This window comes from Mobula hypostoma, chromosome 23 (genome assembly GCF_963921235.1).
Source record: "Mobula hypostoma chromosome 23, sMobHyp1.1, whole genome shotgun sequence".
Taxonomy (NCBI): Eukaryota; Metazoa; Chordata; class Chondrichthyes; order Myliobatiformes; family Myliobatidae; genus Mobula; species Mobula hypostoma.
The window spans coordinates 44240123-44256761 of record NC_086119.1 but is presented as its reverse complement, the minus strand read 5'-3'; the positions used below and the strand labels follow the sequence as shown (position 1 = coordinate 44256761).

At 44.6% G+C, this 16639-nt stretch overlaps 1 protein-coding gene across 4 annotated transcripts in view; it reads right to left on the bottom strand.

The window, feature by feature from the left end:
* clip2 (CAP-GLY domain containing linker protein 2) overlaps nucleotides 1-16639 on the bottom strand; it is a 168079-nt gene that overhangs the window by 95322 nt on the left and 56118 nt on the right. The gene's annotated exons all lie outside the window — the stretch shown is intronic.

Genomic DNA, 16639 nt, shown 5'->3' with positions numbered 1-16639 from the left:
AGTTGATTGGTGAAAGAGACAGACAGCTGTGGAAGAAAGAAAAGGGGCGAGGAGCACCAGAGGGAGGTGATAGGTGGGCCAGGAGATAAGGTGAGAGGGAAAAGAGGATGGGAAATGGTGAAGAGGGGGCGGTTCGGGGGCACTACCGGAAGTTAGAAAAATCGATGTCCATGCCATCAGGTTGGAGGCTTCCCAAATGGAATATAAGGTGTTGTTCCTCCAACCTAAGCATGGTCTCATCACGACAGTGAGGAAGCCATAGATGGACACAGAACTGCTGCTTACTGGATGCTTTTTGTTTATTGCACCATCCTCTGTGAACACTAGAGATTGTTATGAATGAAAATCCCAGGAAATCAGCAGATTCTGAGATACTTAAACCATTCCATCTGGCACCAACAATCATTCCATGGTCAAAGTCACTGAGTTCACATTTCTTAGCCATTCTGGTGTTTGCTCTGAACAACAACCGAATCCCTTGACCACGTCTGCATGCTTTTATGAATTGAATTGCTGCCACATGATTGGCTGATTAAATATTTGCTTCAACAAGCAGGTATCCAATAAAGTGGTCACTGAGTCTATATTGGCCAATTATTTTCTAATTCTCACTTTTTTGGGACACAGGAGAAAGCAAAGGCAGGCACAGAGAGAACATGCAGACTCCACACGGAAAGCACTGGAGGTGCTGTGAGAAATTGGCTCTAGTAGGTGTGCAACATATCCACATCCTGACATCAAGCATACCCACATTTCAAAGACGTGCAAGTCCGAGGATTGGTCGTCTCCTGCGGGTGTGTGAGTGGGAGGATCCAAGGAGGAAATGATGGGAAGAATAAATTGGAATTAGCTTGACGTTTGACGTTGACAATGAGCCCGTCTCTGTGCTGTTCGACTCAATGGACATTTGTGCAGTGCAAAGTGAAGGGGCCAGTGCATGACGCAGGCAGAGGACAACCTTTCAGCACACCAGTGCATCTCAGCTGGTGGCGGAGTCCCACAGCCCACTGGAGCAAGACTTGCTTCCTGGTGAACCCTTCTCCTCAACTTTCCCAATGACTGGCAGTCACCTATCATTGCCCTGTGAGCCTCTGGGAGCAGGGTCCCCCACCTGGGGTCCAGTAACCTCTCAGTTAATGGTAGGGGCCCACGGTAAATCAAAGGTTGAGATCTCCCGTCTGGGAGATGTTTGCAGCAATAGCCACTGCCAGTGCACAAATACACAGATAACTGGCAGGGCAGCCAATTCCAACAACCTGCCCACTCAGACTCAGCAACTGGCCAGGTATCTGTTCCGGTTGGTTGAATGCAGGTGTGAAAAGTCTAACTGAAGCCAGGTAAGCAGCCCAGGTTGCTCCATGCCAACCAGGAGCAGTCATCAACCTCCAGTGCATAAATGTGCAGCTGTATCGAGATCCATAGTGACTCATCTGCGAAGTGCCAGATTCCCCACTTCTGTCCTGTGGCCGTTTCTGTTTCCTGCCCTCTGCATCGAAGCGTGATGATTGCTGGCTGCTTGAGAGAAGAAAAGCTGCTTAAATGGTGGCTGGTGGCATCTAGAGGGCTCAGAGAGGAGAAACCCCGAGCACCCTGTGAATCAGGGCAAGCCACTGAGAGGCCGTCTCCAGACTGGTAATATTTCAGGGAACAGAGAAAACAAAATACTACAACAATGATGAGCCTTTTGGCTCATGATGTTGCCTCGACCTTTTAACTGACTCCACAATCAATCTAACCCTTCCCTCCTACATAGCACTTTCCTTTCATCCATGTCCCAATCCCAGTGTCTCCTAAATGTCCCTAATGTATCTTCCTCTACCACTATCCCAGAAAGTGCGCTCCAGACAGGTACCATGCTCTGTGTGGAAAACCTACCTCTGACATCTCCCCTAAACGTTCCTCCACTCTGGGGCAAAAGGTGCTGGCTGTCCTGTTATGCCTCTTGTAATCTTAGACACCGTTATCAAGTCATCTCTCATCCTCCTTTGCTCTAAAGTCCTGTTAATGTAAACTGTTTCTAGTCCTATTGGTGTAAACTGCTTCTAATCCTGTTAGTGTAAACTGCTTCTAATCCTATTAGTGTAAACTGTTTCTAGTCCTGTTGGTGTAAACTGTTTCTAGTCCCGTTAGTGTAAACTGTTTCTTGTCCTGTTGGTGTAAACTGCTTCTAATCCTATTAGTGTAAACTGTTTCTTGTCCTGTTGGTGTAAACTGCTTCTAGTCCTGTTGGTGTAAACCATTTCTAGTCCTGTTAGTATAAATTGCTTCCAGTCCTGTCAGTGTAAACTGCTTCCAGCTCTGTTAGTGTAAACTGTCTCTAGTCCTGTGAGTTCCATTATAGGGTATGTTATGTGTGTGTTCATGCACACTAAGTACCCAACCAAGATTGCTCGTTAATTAATTTAAAAGGCACATAATTGATATCAATATTCAATGGGGCAATTTAGCCTTGCAGTTTGCAATCTTTGGGAGAAATTAGATTTAGCAGAAAATGTATGAAGCACACGATTTACAGGCTGTGAATCAATATTTTAACAAGGGGATCTCTTCAGCGTCATGCTGAGGTGAAGCCCACTAATAATCTGAGTGTTGGGAAGCCCAAAGTGATCAGCAGCTTATTCTAAGTGCTTCTTTGTTTCTATATCGGTGTCTTAATAAAAAAGGTTCAAAGGTTCATTTATTATCAAAATATACCTCTGAAATTCTTCTCCTCCAGATAGCCATGAAACCAAGGAAGAACAAAAAGGAAAGGCAGCACGATCATCAACCCCAAAATCTCCCCTCCTCCTCCCCGCCCAAAAAAGGAAACAGAAACAGAACAGGCACATCAACCCCCAAACCCTTCCTCCCGCACAAAAAAAACAAGACAGAAGAGATACATCGACCCCCAAATCCACCCCCTCCCCCGCACAAAAAAATGAGAACCATTGGATGAAAAATATGGAAAACAAACAAACAAACTATAAGACCGATGGAAGTCCACAACCAAAACACAGAAAACCTGGGCAACATTCTGCAGGCACAGCAGCAAGATCCCCCCTTTCCGGAAGCATAGCAGAGCGATCCTCAGTGATCACAAGGCAGGCAGCCAGTGCTCATCTTCCACATGTGCCTCAGTGTTTCAATCTCCCTCAGCAATTTAATCGACGAACAATGAAAGCTTTAATCGGCAAAATGGAGTCAAACATCGGCTTACACCCTGTCCCGCAGCCTGCCCTCCATGAGGTTCGCGCACATTGCCTCTGCCTCCCAGAAACCTCTCAGACACTGCAGAGCGCAGGACCACCCAAACCATCTCCAAATCTCTGCATTTGCCTTGATGTTTTAATCTCCCTCATTGCTTCAATCGGCGCACAATGGAAGCTACAATTGGCAAAATGGAGACAAGCATGAGCTGCCTGCCAAGAGGTTAGCACACGCTGCCTCTGTCTTCCAAAATCCTCTTGGAGCACTGGAACACCCAAACAATCTCCAAACTGCAAATCACAGACTGCAACAGTTCTAGAATCACATCCAAGATGAAAAACAAATGTAAAAGACATAAAAGAACAGAAATATATGGTTTCATGATCTATCCAGAAGATGTTGACTAAAGGAGCATTGTACACAGGGGCCATCTTGACCAAAAGTCTACTTGCTTTGCCATAAAAAATATAGGTTATCCCCTGATGCATTCTTTAGTCTGTTGGGCAATAGTTTTAGAATTCTATGCATAACTTATATAATATCTTGTCCATAGAAGTGGAGCGTACAATAATTGTCCACGTGTTTGAGATACAATCTGTTCTCCAATTTTGCGTTTCACCTTTGGGCTATTCTGCTGGCTTGTCAATTACCTTGAATTGCAGCAATTCATGAAAATGAAAAGAAAACTGTAAAATTGAAAAATGGAGAATTAAAATTGGAAACGCTGGATACACTCAGCATGATGGGCAACACTAATGGGAAGAAAGGTCATGTTTCTGTTTTAGGTCAAAAACCCTTTGTTGCAACTGGGCTCTTGTGGCCTAATCATTAAATATATTTGCTCTTTGTAACTTTCTTTGATTAGTGACGTTTTCTACCTTGTGCCCATTCTTCACGTTTTGAAGGTTATCCTTTCCAAAGTTATTTTATACAGATTACCCTTTTCAGGATTACTTTCTGCTTTTTCCCCCAATTCTTACGATTTTTCTCGGACATAGTCATGGTCATACTTTATTGATCCTGGGGGAATTGGTTTTCGTTACAGTTGCACCATAAATAACAAATAGTAATAAAGCCATAGTTAAATAGTAATATGTGAATTATGCCAGTAAATTATGAAATAAGTCCAGGACCAGCCTATTGGCTCAGAATGTCTGACCCTCCAAGGGAGGAGTTGTAAAGTTTGATGGCCACAGGCAGGAATGACTTCCTATGACGCTCTGTGTTGCATCACTGGATTCTACAATTTATGACCAGCTTACTTCAGCACTCTGGTTGTTAATGGTGGAGCAGATCCCTTGTTAAAACATTGATTGAGCTATTGTGCTTGTGCAGTCCCTGCTGACTCCAATTTCTCCAAGAAAAGCATGCTGTCACACAAAAGTAATTTGTGGCTGCTGATAGATAAATGGCAAGCTTTGGTGGTTGGTGTGACTAGCAGCATATCTACCACCAGAAACATCCAGAAAGAGAATCGGCTGAAGTCCTTCAATTCTTTGGGTGGGTGAACAGAACTCCTAACGAGTGCTCTGTCTGTAGGCTGAGCAAACTCCAGCCCTTACTCAGTCTTACACTGGTAGACTGACTCTGGGATGACTTTGCATGGTCTGTAAATCTCTCCTAAGCGACTTACATGGCACATAATGAGACAAGCAGACCTCATTGTTTCTTCTCATTCAATTCATCGATGAATCACGGAAGGGAAATCACATACAACTCAGTCATGTCACTGCTTTGGTTCTCCATGAATCTTTTGTCATCTTCATGGCTCCACCTGTTCAAGATGTTCCCAGAAAATGTTTTCCTCGTCATTTTCTAGTATTCTTATATACACATTTCATCCCTCCACCAACAAATTCTGATATGGTTGGTCGAAAAGGTATCGGGTTCTGTAATTTTGTGATCTAGTATTCACAATGTTTCCAGATGATAGCATTGGTCACGTGAATATCGTGACTACAAGAGTGCATCAAAGGATTTGTACCCTGCGGTGGGTAACTTGCAAACTGACACTCCAAATTCTTCCCACCATCTACGAGGTGAAAGACCAGGAGAATGGTGGAATTTGCTCCACGTGCAGGACACTTTACCTGAGTTCCAACAACACGTCACCATGGCCACGGGGGGGAACAAACAGACTTAACTACGTACACACAAATAGACGCAGTGCTTACAAAGCCGTTCCAGGCCCTCACCTTGGCCTCTCTGACCACACCTTTAGAATGTTAATCCCAGAATACTGACCATTACTGAAAATGGAGAAACTAGTCAAGAGGTCCATCGCCAACAACGATGAGGTGGCCGACAGAGAGGAGATGGAAGAGCCCTGGTGCCGGGCAAACAACCTCTTCCTCAATGTCAAAGGAGATGGTGACTGCCTTCAGAAGAACTTGCACAACTCACACCTCTGTTTAACCTCTTCAACCAGCAGTTTAAAACTCCTGGGAGCACACATCACACACAATCTCTCATGGTCCCAAAACACATCACACAGAGTCAGGAAAGCTCACCAATGCCTCTGCTTTCTGAGAAGGCTGAAGAGGGCTAGACTATGCACAGCAGTAATCATGACCTTCTCCAGATGTACAGTAGAGAGCATCTCACATGCTCCATCACTGCATGGTACGGAAAATGCACTGTGGCAGACAGGAAGGCTCTACAATGGGCAGTCAAAGCTGCCCAACGCATCACCAGTACCAGCCTACTGACCATCAAAGACATATATATAGAAAGGTGCTGGAAAAGGGCCAGTAACTCACCTGCCCAGCTCATGGACTACCTGGATATTCCCACCAGGGTGTAGGCTACAAAGCATCCACACCAGGACTACCAGGCTCAAAAACAGTTACTTTCTCCAAGCAGTAAGGTTGATCAGTACCTCTACTCATTAACCCACACCTCCAGACTCCCAACCACTGCTACTTTATCATTTCCCATCAGTCACCTTATGTACGGACACTCCTGTGCCTAGCGTCACTTTATGGACGTACAATCTATTATCTATTTCATGTATTTATATTTATTGTGCTTTTTTTTTGTTATTGTTGTGTTCGTTATCCTATTGTGTTTTTTTGTGTGACATCAGATCTGGAGTAACAATTATTTCATTCTCCCTCACATCTCTGTACTGGAAGTGACATTAAACAATCCCAACTTGTTGTCAGTACCTCCAGTTGAACTCTGTCATTTTGCGTGTTTTCCCCTTGCTATTAGTCTGTGGTTTTGTATTGCCATGTGCTCCTGTCCCTGCTCCTGCTCTACTCCGGCCCCTGTATCACTGAGTACTCCGTCTCTCATCTGCTTCTCATTATTACCTGTATTGTTACCACTGGTGTCTCATTGTGCCCCACCTATCATCTGCCTCTCTGTCTATTGCTCAGTGTATTTCAGTCCTGTGTTTTCACCTGTTTGTTACCAGATTGTGCCAGTGAATTTTCCTGAGCCTTTCCAGCATTTGTATCTGTACTCCGTCCATCTGAATATCGACTTTGCCTGTTTCCCGATTTGGTTTTTGGATTTCTCTGGATGTTTTGATCTCTGCCTGAACTTTGACGCCGATTTTGTTTGCACCTCGGGATTTGTTACTCAATTAATATCACTGTGTGCACAGCACTGGGTCTGCGATTGGATCCCTGCTCCAGTGTCTTGACACGTGCGCATATAAGTTCAGCTTGAACAACTCTCAAGGAGTTTAGCGCTAGCAAGGTTAAAGCAGCCCGTTTGATTGGCAGCACAGTTACCATTAGAGACCTACATATTCTCTAACACCACCACCAGATAATGACTACTGTCTACAAGATATAGTTACTCGCCCAGATTATTGTGGCAGCATCTTCCGCACCCACAACTTCCCCAACTTCCACCACCAAACAAGACAAAAACAGTAGGTGCATGGGAACTCTACTACTTGACTGGTTCCACACCGTCACAACTTGGAACTTCTACAAGAATGATCTATTCAGTACCTCCTGAACAACAACCGAAACGGGCAAAAACGTTGATCTTGTCAGTTACAAAGGATCTTTGACCTGAAGTACGTATTAACTCAACTTCTCTTCCTACATTGGGGTGGCATAGTAGCGTAGTGGTTAGCGCAATGCTTTACAGTACCAGTGACCCGTGGTTCAATTCCCGCCCCCGCCTGTAAGGAGTTTGTACGTTCTCTCCGTGACCACGTGGGTTTCCTCTGGGTGCTCTGGTTTCCTCCCAAGCCGGCTGGTAGGTTAATTGGTCGTTGTAAATGGTCCAGTGATTAGGATAGGATTAAATCAGGGGATTATTGGGCAATCCTGTTTGAAGGGCTGGAAGAGCCTATTCCACGCTGTATCTCAATAAAGTAAATAAAAACAAATAAATAAATATGTGGCCTGACCAGCTAATCATTTGCAACATTTTCTGATTTTATTTTAGATTTCCAGCATCTGCAGTTTTCGCCCAATGAATTGACACTCAGCAGAGAGCCAGTAGAATTAATGCTCACTGGTAGATTTTCCTGTGTTTGTTTTAGAAAGAACAGGGAACAGAATGCTGTACAACAAGGAATGTATTCTGCACAGATGAACTTTAGTAGTAGACACATTTCTTTTAAGCCACCTGGTTTAATTGCTAAATCTATGAGAATCAGATGCCAAGTTTCCTTAGAGGGATTTGAATGTGAAGACTAGTACTGCTTCATTCAGATCGTGTGTCCATCCATTGCTATGACTAATTCACTCTGGCTCCCAATTTGAATAGTATTAGCATGAATGTTGAAATGATGATTTCAGAACCTTTTATAATTCCTCTCTTCATCACAAGGCAATTTGATATCAGAGTGAAGTGAAGTAGTGCATTAAACAGGAAGTTTCACAGGAATATGAATACTTTCAGCAACCTCTCGCACAGATTTTTCACAAAACTAGTTGCATCATTAACCTTCTCAGCTGCAGTTCTGTAACTCCTAATCAAAGTTCAAAGTAAATTTATCATCAAAGTACATATATGTCACCATATACAACCCTGAGATTCTTTTCATTGTGGCCATACTCAGGAAATCTATGGGATAGTAACGATAACAGGATTAATGGAAGATCAACCAGAGTGCAGAAGACAACAAACTGTGCAAATGCAAATATAAATAAATAGCAATGAATAGTGAGAACATGAGCTAAAGAGTCCTTAAAAAGGGCAAATAATGTACTCTGGGTGGAGGAATTCAATGTTCATCACCACAAGTGGCTTTGTAGCATCACGAGAGACCAAACTGGCTGAGTCCTGAAAGACACAGCTGCCAATCTTGGCCTGTGTTAGATAGTGAGCGAACCAACACAAGGAGGAAACCCACCTCACCTCATCCTCACACTTCCACAACAACATGGGGAGACATGACGGTTGCACAGTCCAAGGGGCAGGTAACAAAGTCTTCGTTTACGTGCACTACGAATGCGCTAAATGGATCAGACTCTGACTCGTACAGCAGCTCAGAGCTAGGCATCCATGCAGCATTGTGGGCCTTCAGCAGCAGCAGAAATCACCTGTAACCTCACGGCTTTGCACTTCCTTCACCCTATCATTGCCATGGAGCCAGGGGATCAACCCTGTAGAGTGAGGGCAGTGAGGACCATAGCAGGGCATGGGGACCGCAGCTTCACGCTTACCTAAAAAGCATGTCATGCCACCCAAGCGAAGCTGCAGTACAGGACAACATGCACTCATTGCAAACAGCATGCAATGAATGCAAAATAATGTTATACTTTATACTTTATTGTCACCAAACAATTGATACTAGAGCATACAATCATCACAGCGATATTTGATTCTGCTCTTCGTGCTCCCTGGAGTACAAATTGATAGTAAATATTAAAAATTTAAATTATAAATCATAAATAGAAAATAGAAAAGGGAAAGTAAGGTAGAGCGAAAAAACAAGAGGCAGGTCTGGCTATTTGGAGGGTACAGTCCAGTTCCGGGTCAGGATCCGTTCAGCAGTCTTATCACAGTTGGAGAGAAGCTGTTCCCAAATCTGGCCGTACGAGTCTTCAAGCTCCTGAGCCTTCTCCCGGAGGGAGGAGGGATGAAAAGTGTGCTGGCTGGGTGGGTCGTGTCCTTGATTATCCTGGCAGCACTGCTCCGACAGCGTGCGGTGTGAAGTGAGTCCAAGGACGGGAGATTGGTTTGCGTGATGTGCTGGGCTGCGTTCACGATCTTCTGCAGCTTCTTCTGGTCTTGGACAGGACAACTTCCATACCAGGTTGTGATGCACCCCAGAAGAAAGCTTTCTACGTTACAACCAACAGATCAAATCAAAGCTTTGCAATTGCATCACATCCAGTTGGGAAACATGGTGGATAACTACACAGCTAATGGGCAGAAGGAAGAGGGAGATGGGTGGCCCAAGAACCAAGATGGGGCCCAACTTGTGAGTGCTAAGGACAAGATGGAAGCATTTGTAGTTGCATTCAACTGGGAGTGTGGAATAGATCATCTCAGCTTCCTCCTGAGAGCTTCATCATGAAGAAACCAGTCTTCAGCCAGACGGATTCACTTTGCAATGATATCAAGGATGGCAGGGAGCACCGGACACAGCAAAGGAGTCAGGACCAGACAACATCCCAGCTGGAGGATGGATGACCTGCTCGCCTCAACTAAACATACCTCCATCCAAGTTGTTTCCGTAAAATCATACGAACATCTACCCAACAGTGTGGAAAATCCAGTGAGCCATCTCAGTTTACAAAAAAGATGCAGGACAAACCCAATCTTGTTAATAACCACTCATTCAGTCTGCTCCAAATCATCAGCAAAGTGAGGGAAGCCACTGCTGATAGCACAATCAAGCAGCATCTACTCACCAATATCCAAATCACTAATGTCCAACTTGGGTTTCTCCAGGAACACGTGAATACAGATCTCATTGCAACCTTGGTCCAAAGCATGGAGCAAAGAGGTGAATCCTGAGGAGAGGAGTGTGTGATTTTCCTTAACATCGAGAAAGCATAGGGACCAAGTTTGTTACTGAGGTGCCCTGGAAAAATGGAAGCCAATGGACAAAGTGAAAACACTTCAATGGCTGGAGTCTTCCCTTGATCAAGGGAAGATACCTGTGTTGCCTGGTGCTGCCTGACCCACTGAGATCCTCCAGTATCTCATTTGTTACTCCAGATTCCGGTGTTGACACCCTCATGTCTCCAAAGTAATTGTGTCATTGGAGGTCAATCATTTCGTCCCCAGGACAGCACTGCAGAGGAGATCATCCGAGCAGTGACTGGGCCCAACCATCTTCATGGCATTCCTTCTGTCATGGGTCGGAAGTAGGGATGCGCTATATTCAGTTCAAATAGCAATCTCTAAGCAAATGAAGCAGCTCATGCCCGCAGGCAGAGAGACTAAACAACACTCAGGGTTGAACCAGAGAGTCAGAAACAGGTTTATTATCACTGACTTGCAAGTTGTGAAATTTGTTCTTTTGAAGCAGCAGTGCAGTACAAAATAAATGAGTACTGCAAAAAAAAAGTAACAAGGCAGTGTTCATGGGTTTGAGGACCATTCGGGATTCAAATGGTGGAGAGCAAGAGGCTGTTCCTAAATCATTGAGAGTGGGTCTTGGCTTCGGTCCCTTTTCTAATGAGAAGAAGGCACGTCCTGGATGGTGAGGAACCCTAGTGATGGATTAGGCTTCACTTCTTGAAGTTGCCAAAGTGATGGAGAGGGTTGTGTCCCTGATGAAGTTTGCTGAGTCTCCAGCTCTCTGCAGGCTCTTGCAATGCCGTGCATTGGGACTGCCATACCAGGCTGTGATGCAACCAGTTAGAATGCTCTCCACGGTATATCTCTAGAAATTTCCAAGAGACCTTGGTGACGTACTAAATCCCCTCAAACTCCTAACAAAGTAGAGGCACTAGCATGCCTTCTTCATCATTGCCTCAACAAGTTGGGCCCAGGATAGATCTTCCAAGATGCTGACCCACCAGAAACTTTCCTCTGACTGTTCCTCAACAAGGACTGATGTGTGTTCCCCTCCTTGGAGTCCACAATCAATTCTTCAGCCTTGCTGACGCTGGGTGCAAGGTTGTTGTTGCGATACTGCTCAACCAGCTGATCTATCTCACTCCTGTATGGCTCCTCGCCACCATTGGGATTCTGCTACAACAGTCGTCCCATCAGTGAATTTACAGAAGGTGTTTGAGCTGTGCGTAGCCACACACTTGTAACTGTAGAGAGAGAGAGTAGAGCAATAGACTAAGCATGCATCCCTCAGGTGTGCCTGTACTAACCAAACTTAAATTCTGTCCTTGGTGTATTGCCCAGATTCCGAGAAAAAAACTTTCTATTAAATCAGGGATCTTTACTGGAAAAGTGATCACTGCACAGAATTAACTTCCATAGGAAATAATGAAAAATCCTCAATACATTTAAGTCTTAACAGGATGTTACAAAATGTGGAGAATGGGGAGGATAAAACAGAATAACGGGCTGCCCACCACAAGGAAACAGCCTCAGTGATCTTTCTGGCCCATAACTTAACTCTGAACTTGTTCAATATTTTGAAACAGGAAAGCTGGGAAGTTTCAACAGTATATAAAACAGAGAAACCCATGATGTAACAACACATCACTTTGTACCAAAGTGTCTAGACTGTAACTATTGCTTAAAAAAGATATAATTTAGCTCCTTGTTTTATTTATTCTTATTTGTTGAGATGAATGAAGAGGTTTGGAGAAGAACCATGGGATTGACTTCTTGCAGTTTGGGAATAGATTGCATAAATAAAGTTTGCCACTCTTGGCATCTTCAGTACTCACAAGAACATGGATGCAAGGAATATTTTGCAAATGCATAACAATTCCAAATAGAACAGTCCCATAAAGAAGTCGATCTAAAAGTTACAGACTCCTGGAAATGGATATCACCAATTTGTACACTGGGGACATCTCAGGACTGTTGTTGAGAAGTTCTTGTCCGTGAAAACAATGCTTACAATAATTTTCTGGACCGTTTCTGACTGTTTACCTGATGTGATTAGGAATTTGCAATTACCTGTAGAAGGATCCGACTAATCCTCCCGAGATGATTGCATCCTTGTGATAGCTCTGATCGCAATGTACAGGAATTTGAGATGGAAAGTCAGTTGTAAAGAGCAGGGATTGAAACAAAGTAGGGGCAGGGGAATGAGTCTCGTGATTGAAGTGACTGAAGTAGGGTGTGGAAGAAGTTTGGATCAGTGGATGAATGCTCAGAAGGAACAGGAAGGTACAGGCAATCCAGGATCCAGTTACCACAAAGAAGGGTGGAGAAGTGAGAGTCAGTTCAGGTTCAGAGGAGCTTAGTGATCATGAGGTGAACATGGAAACTGGAGTTTCCAAGTCCATAACAGCCAGAGGCAGAAGAAGCCACAATTTTTCCACTCCATCCCCCTCCTCAGCAATCTCCTTCCCTATCTGTCCACAGTTCCTACATCAACCTCATTAATCACTTTAGATCCCACAGGTTCAGAATGGAAAAAAGGCATTCATGACCCAAAGGCTTGTTCATTCACAGTAAGTGCAGAAGTGGAAGCCATTTTTACCCCTTGTAGCACTACAACCACCTATTACAAAGCAGAGGTCTTTAACTAGCTGATATAACCCTTCACCCTAGCATTACCTCCTACACCAGGAACTTTAGGATGAAACTTCTCAAAAAGCAACAGCTGAACTGTTTGCGATACAATACCGTAGTCCCAACCACAGTACTGCTTCTGCATTCCCAGTTCCCACATGAAATACAGAAATCTATTATTATCAAAGTACATATATGTCTCTATCTACAACCCTGAAAGTTATTTTCTTGAGGACATACTCAATAAATCCGATAACCATAATAGAGTCAATGAAAGACGCACCAACAGGGCGGACAATCAGTGTGAAAAAGCCAACAAATAGTGCAAATACAAAAATAAATAAATAAATAAACAAACAATAATTATCAAGCGCATGAGATGAAAAGTCCTTGAAAGAGAGTCCATAGGTTGTGGGAACAGTTCAATGTCAGGTGCGTGAAGTTATCCCCTCTGGTTCAGGAGCCTGATGGTCCAGGGGTAATAACTGTTCCTGAATCTGGTGGTGAGAGTGATGAGGCTTCTGTTCCTTCTTCCTGATGGCAGCAGTCGGAAGAAAGTGCTGTATGACCTGTGTGGTGGGGGGAGTCTCTGATGATGGATGCTGCTCTCCTGCAACAACGCTTTGTGTAGATGTGCTCAATGGTGGGGAGGGCTTTACCCATGATGGACTGGGCCGCATCCAGGACTTTTTGTAGGATTTTCCATTCAAGGGCATTGGTGTTTCTATACCAGGCTGTGATGCAGCCAGTCAATGTACTCTCCACCACACATCTATAGAAATTCGTCAAAGTTATAGATGTCATGTTGAACCTCAGCAAACTCCTAAGGAAGTAGAGGTACTACAGTGCTTTGTTCGTAATTGACTTATGTTCTGGGCCCAGGAAAGGTCCTCTCCCACTGTGATCCCCCGATGAGGACTGGTTCATGGTTTCCCCCTCCTGATGTTAGTAATCAGCTCCATGGTCTTACTGACGGTGTGTCAGAGGTTGTTGTTTTGGCACCACTCAGCCAGATTTTCAATCTCCCTCCTATAAACTGATCTATCACCACATTTGATTCGGCCTATGACAATAGTGCAATCAGCGAACTTGAATATGGCATTGGAGCTGTGTTTAGCCCCACAGTCATAACTGTAAAGTGAACAGAGCAGGGGGGGCTAAGCACACAGCCTTGTGGTGCACCTGTGCTGACGGAGATTGTGGAGGAGATGTTTTTGCCTGTTTGAGCTGACTGGGCCTGCAAATGAGGAAATCAAGAATCCAATTGCACAAGGAGGTATTGACGTCATGGTCCTAAAGCTTATTGATTGGTTTTGAGGGCGTGTTTGTATTAATTGCCAAGCTGTAGTCAGTAGCAAGCATCCTGATGTATGCCCCTTTCCTGCCAGATGATCCAGAATTGAGTGGAGAGCCAATGGAATGGCACCTAATGTGGACTCGTTGTGCCAGCAGGCAAATTGAATCACTTCTCAGACAGGCAGTTGATATGTTTCATCACCAACCTCTCAAACACTTCATCACTGTGGATGTAAGTGCTACCGGACAATAGTCATTGAGGCAGATTACCTCGTTCTTCTTGGGCACTGGTATAATTGAAGCCTGCTTGAAGCAGGTGGGTACCTCAGACTGCCGGAGAGAGAGGTTGAAGATCTCAGTGAACACTCCAGCCAGTTGATCAGCACAGGTCTTCAGTACTCGGCCAGGTAGCCCACCTGGGCCGGATGCTTTACGTGGCTCCGCCCTCCCAAAGGGTGCTCTCACGCCGACCTCACAGACTGAAACCACAGGTTCATCGGGGGCTGTGGGAGCTCGTGACGGTCCCTCCACGTTTTGACGGTCGGAGCGAGTGTACAGGGCATTGACAAACAAGAACAAAAATCTGCAGATGCTGGAAATCCAAGCAACACACACACACACAAAATGCTGGAGGAACTCAGCAGGCCAGGTAGCATCTTTGGCAGAGTACAGTTGGTGTCTTGTGCCAAGACCCTCCAACAGGACTGGAGATAAAAAGACGAGGAGTCAGAGTAAGTAAGTCGACTGCACTCTTCAGCATAGAAAGCAGTGAGCTGATCTGGAAGAGAGGCCCTTTGTTGTCACCTATGTCATTTGATTACACTTTGTGAGCAGTGATAGAATTCAAGCCCTGATGCAGCTCTCGAGCATCCTTCATTGATTCAAGTTTAGTCCGGAACTGGCGCTCCGCCTGTGAATGGCTTTCTGGAGATCATACCCGGACCTCTTGTAACTTTCTTGGTTGTCTACTTGAACGCCTCCGATCTGACGCTCAGCAGGTTGTGAATCCCACGGTTCACCCAGGGCTTCTGGTTGGGTAAGACTCTGAATGATTTTGCGGGGACATACTCGTCTACGACAGTTTTTATAAAGTCCATGACAACCGTGGTGTATTCATTCAGATCCACAGATGAGTCCTTGGACGTGGCCCAGTCCAGTGACTCGAAACAATCCTGTAGCACTGCTCTGCCTCCTGTGACCACTTATTTATTGTCCTAATCTCTGTAGCCTTGCTCTTTAACCTCTGCCTGTATGCAGGTAGGAGAAGGACGGTCAAGTGATCAGATTTACCAAAGTGCATTCTGGTCATGAAACAGTAGGCATTCCTTATGCTAGCGTAGCAGTGCTCTAGTGTGGACCTCTGGTGCTGTAGGTTATGTGTTGATGGTAATTGGACAGGGATTTCTTCAAACAAACCTGACCGAAATCCCCGACTATGATTTGAAATGTGTTGGGATGGACTGTTCTTGTTTGGTGATGGCATCATGCAGTATCTCAAGTGCCTGATTACAGTCGGCTAATGGCGGTATGTTAACTACAGTCAGGATCATGGAGAACTCTTTTGGTAAATAGAAAGCTCAGCATTTGGTTGTTAGGTGTTCAAGGTCGGGGGAACATGAGTTGGACAAAACCGCCATATTGGAGCACAACTGAGAGTTTATCATGAAACACACACTCCTGCCTTTTGCCTTTTCCAAATCAGCAGTTCAGTCCATCTTGCGTATCAAGAAACCTTCGGGTCGAGAGTGCCACATCTGGCATATACTGGATAAGCTATGTCTCGGTCAAACACAGAACACAACAATTTCTCATTTCCTTTCGATAGGGCAATCTTGCCCTCAGGTCCTTGTTGTCCAGCAAATGCACATTTTCTATCAAGACGTTGAGTAGAGGGGGGTCCCCTTCCATCTGCGTTTCAGCCTGGCTCGGTGTCCCCGCTCCTGCCTCATTTCTGATGAACCTTCATCGGCTTAAAGGTGCCATACCTGCTTGCTTGAGAGTTAAGTCCGTCGAGTCCTTCAGAAGATCATGAAATCTGTCGTTCATTAAGTTGATTTAAACATACGTTGCCTAAAGTGAAATAATATACTGCAGATTGCAGTGAGAGTAATTCAAAAGAGGCATATTTAGAAGTATTGTACGTAGCCCGCAAAACGTTGCCATGGTTCACCAGTGTCATCTTGTAATATTAGGCCAACTTACTTGGACACAGCTGTCTTGGGAAACAAAGGTAATTGTAATGCTGAGGTGTAAATGAATAAGAAAAGGCATCACTAGGAAGAGATGACTAAGGATCTAGGGATGACCAATAGTATTTAATCTTTAATCTTGAGGAAAGCACCCAGCCAACATACTTTTCGTCCCTCTTCCCTCTGGGAGAAGGCTCAGGAGCTTGAAGACTCGTCCCGCCAGATTTGGGAACAGCTTCTTTCCAACTGTGATAAGACCGCTGAACAGATCCTGATCTGGATCTGGGCCGTACCCTCCAAATATCCGGACCTGCCTCTCGTTTTTTTTTGCACTACCTTACTTTCCCTTTTCTATTTTCTATTTATGATTTATAATTTAATTTTTAAATATT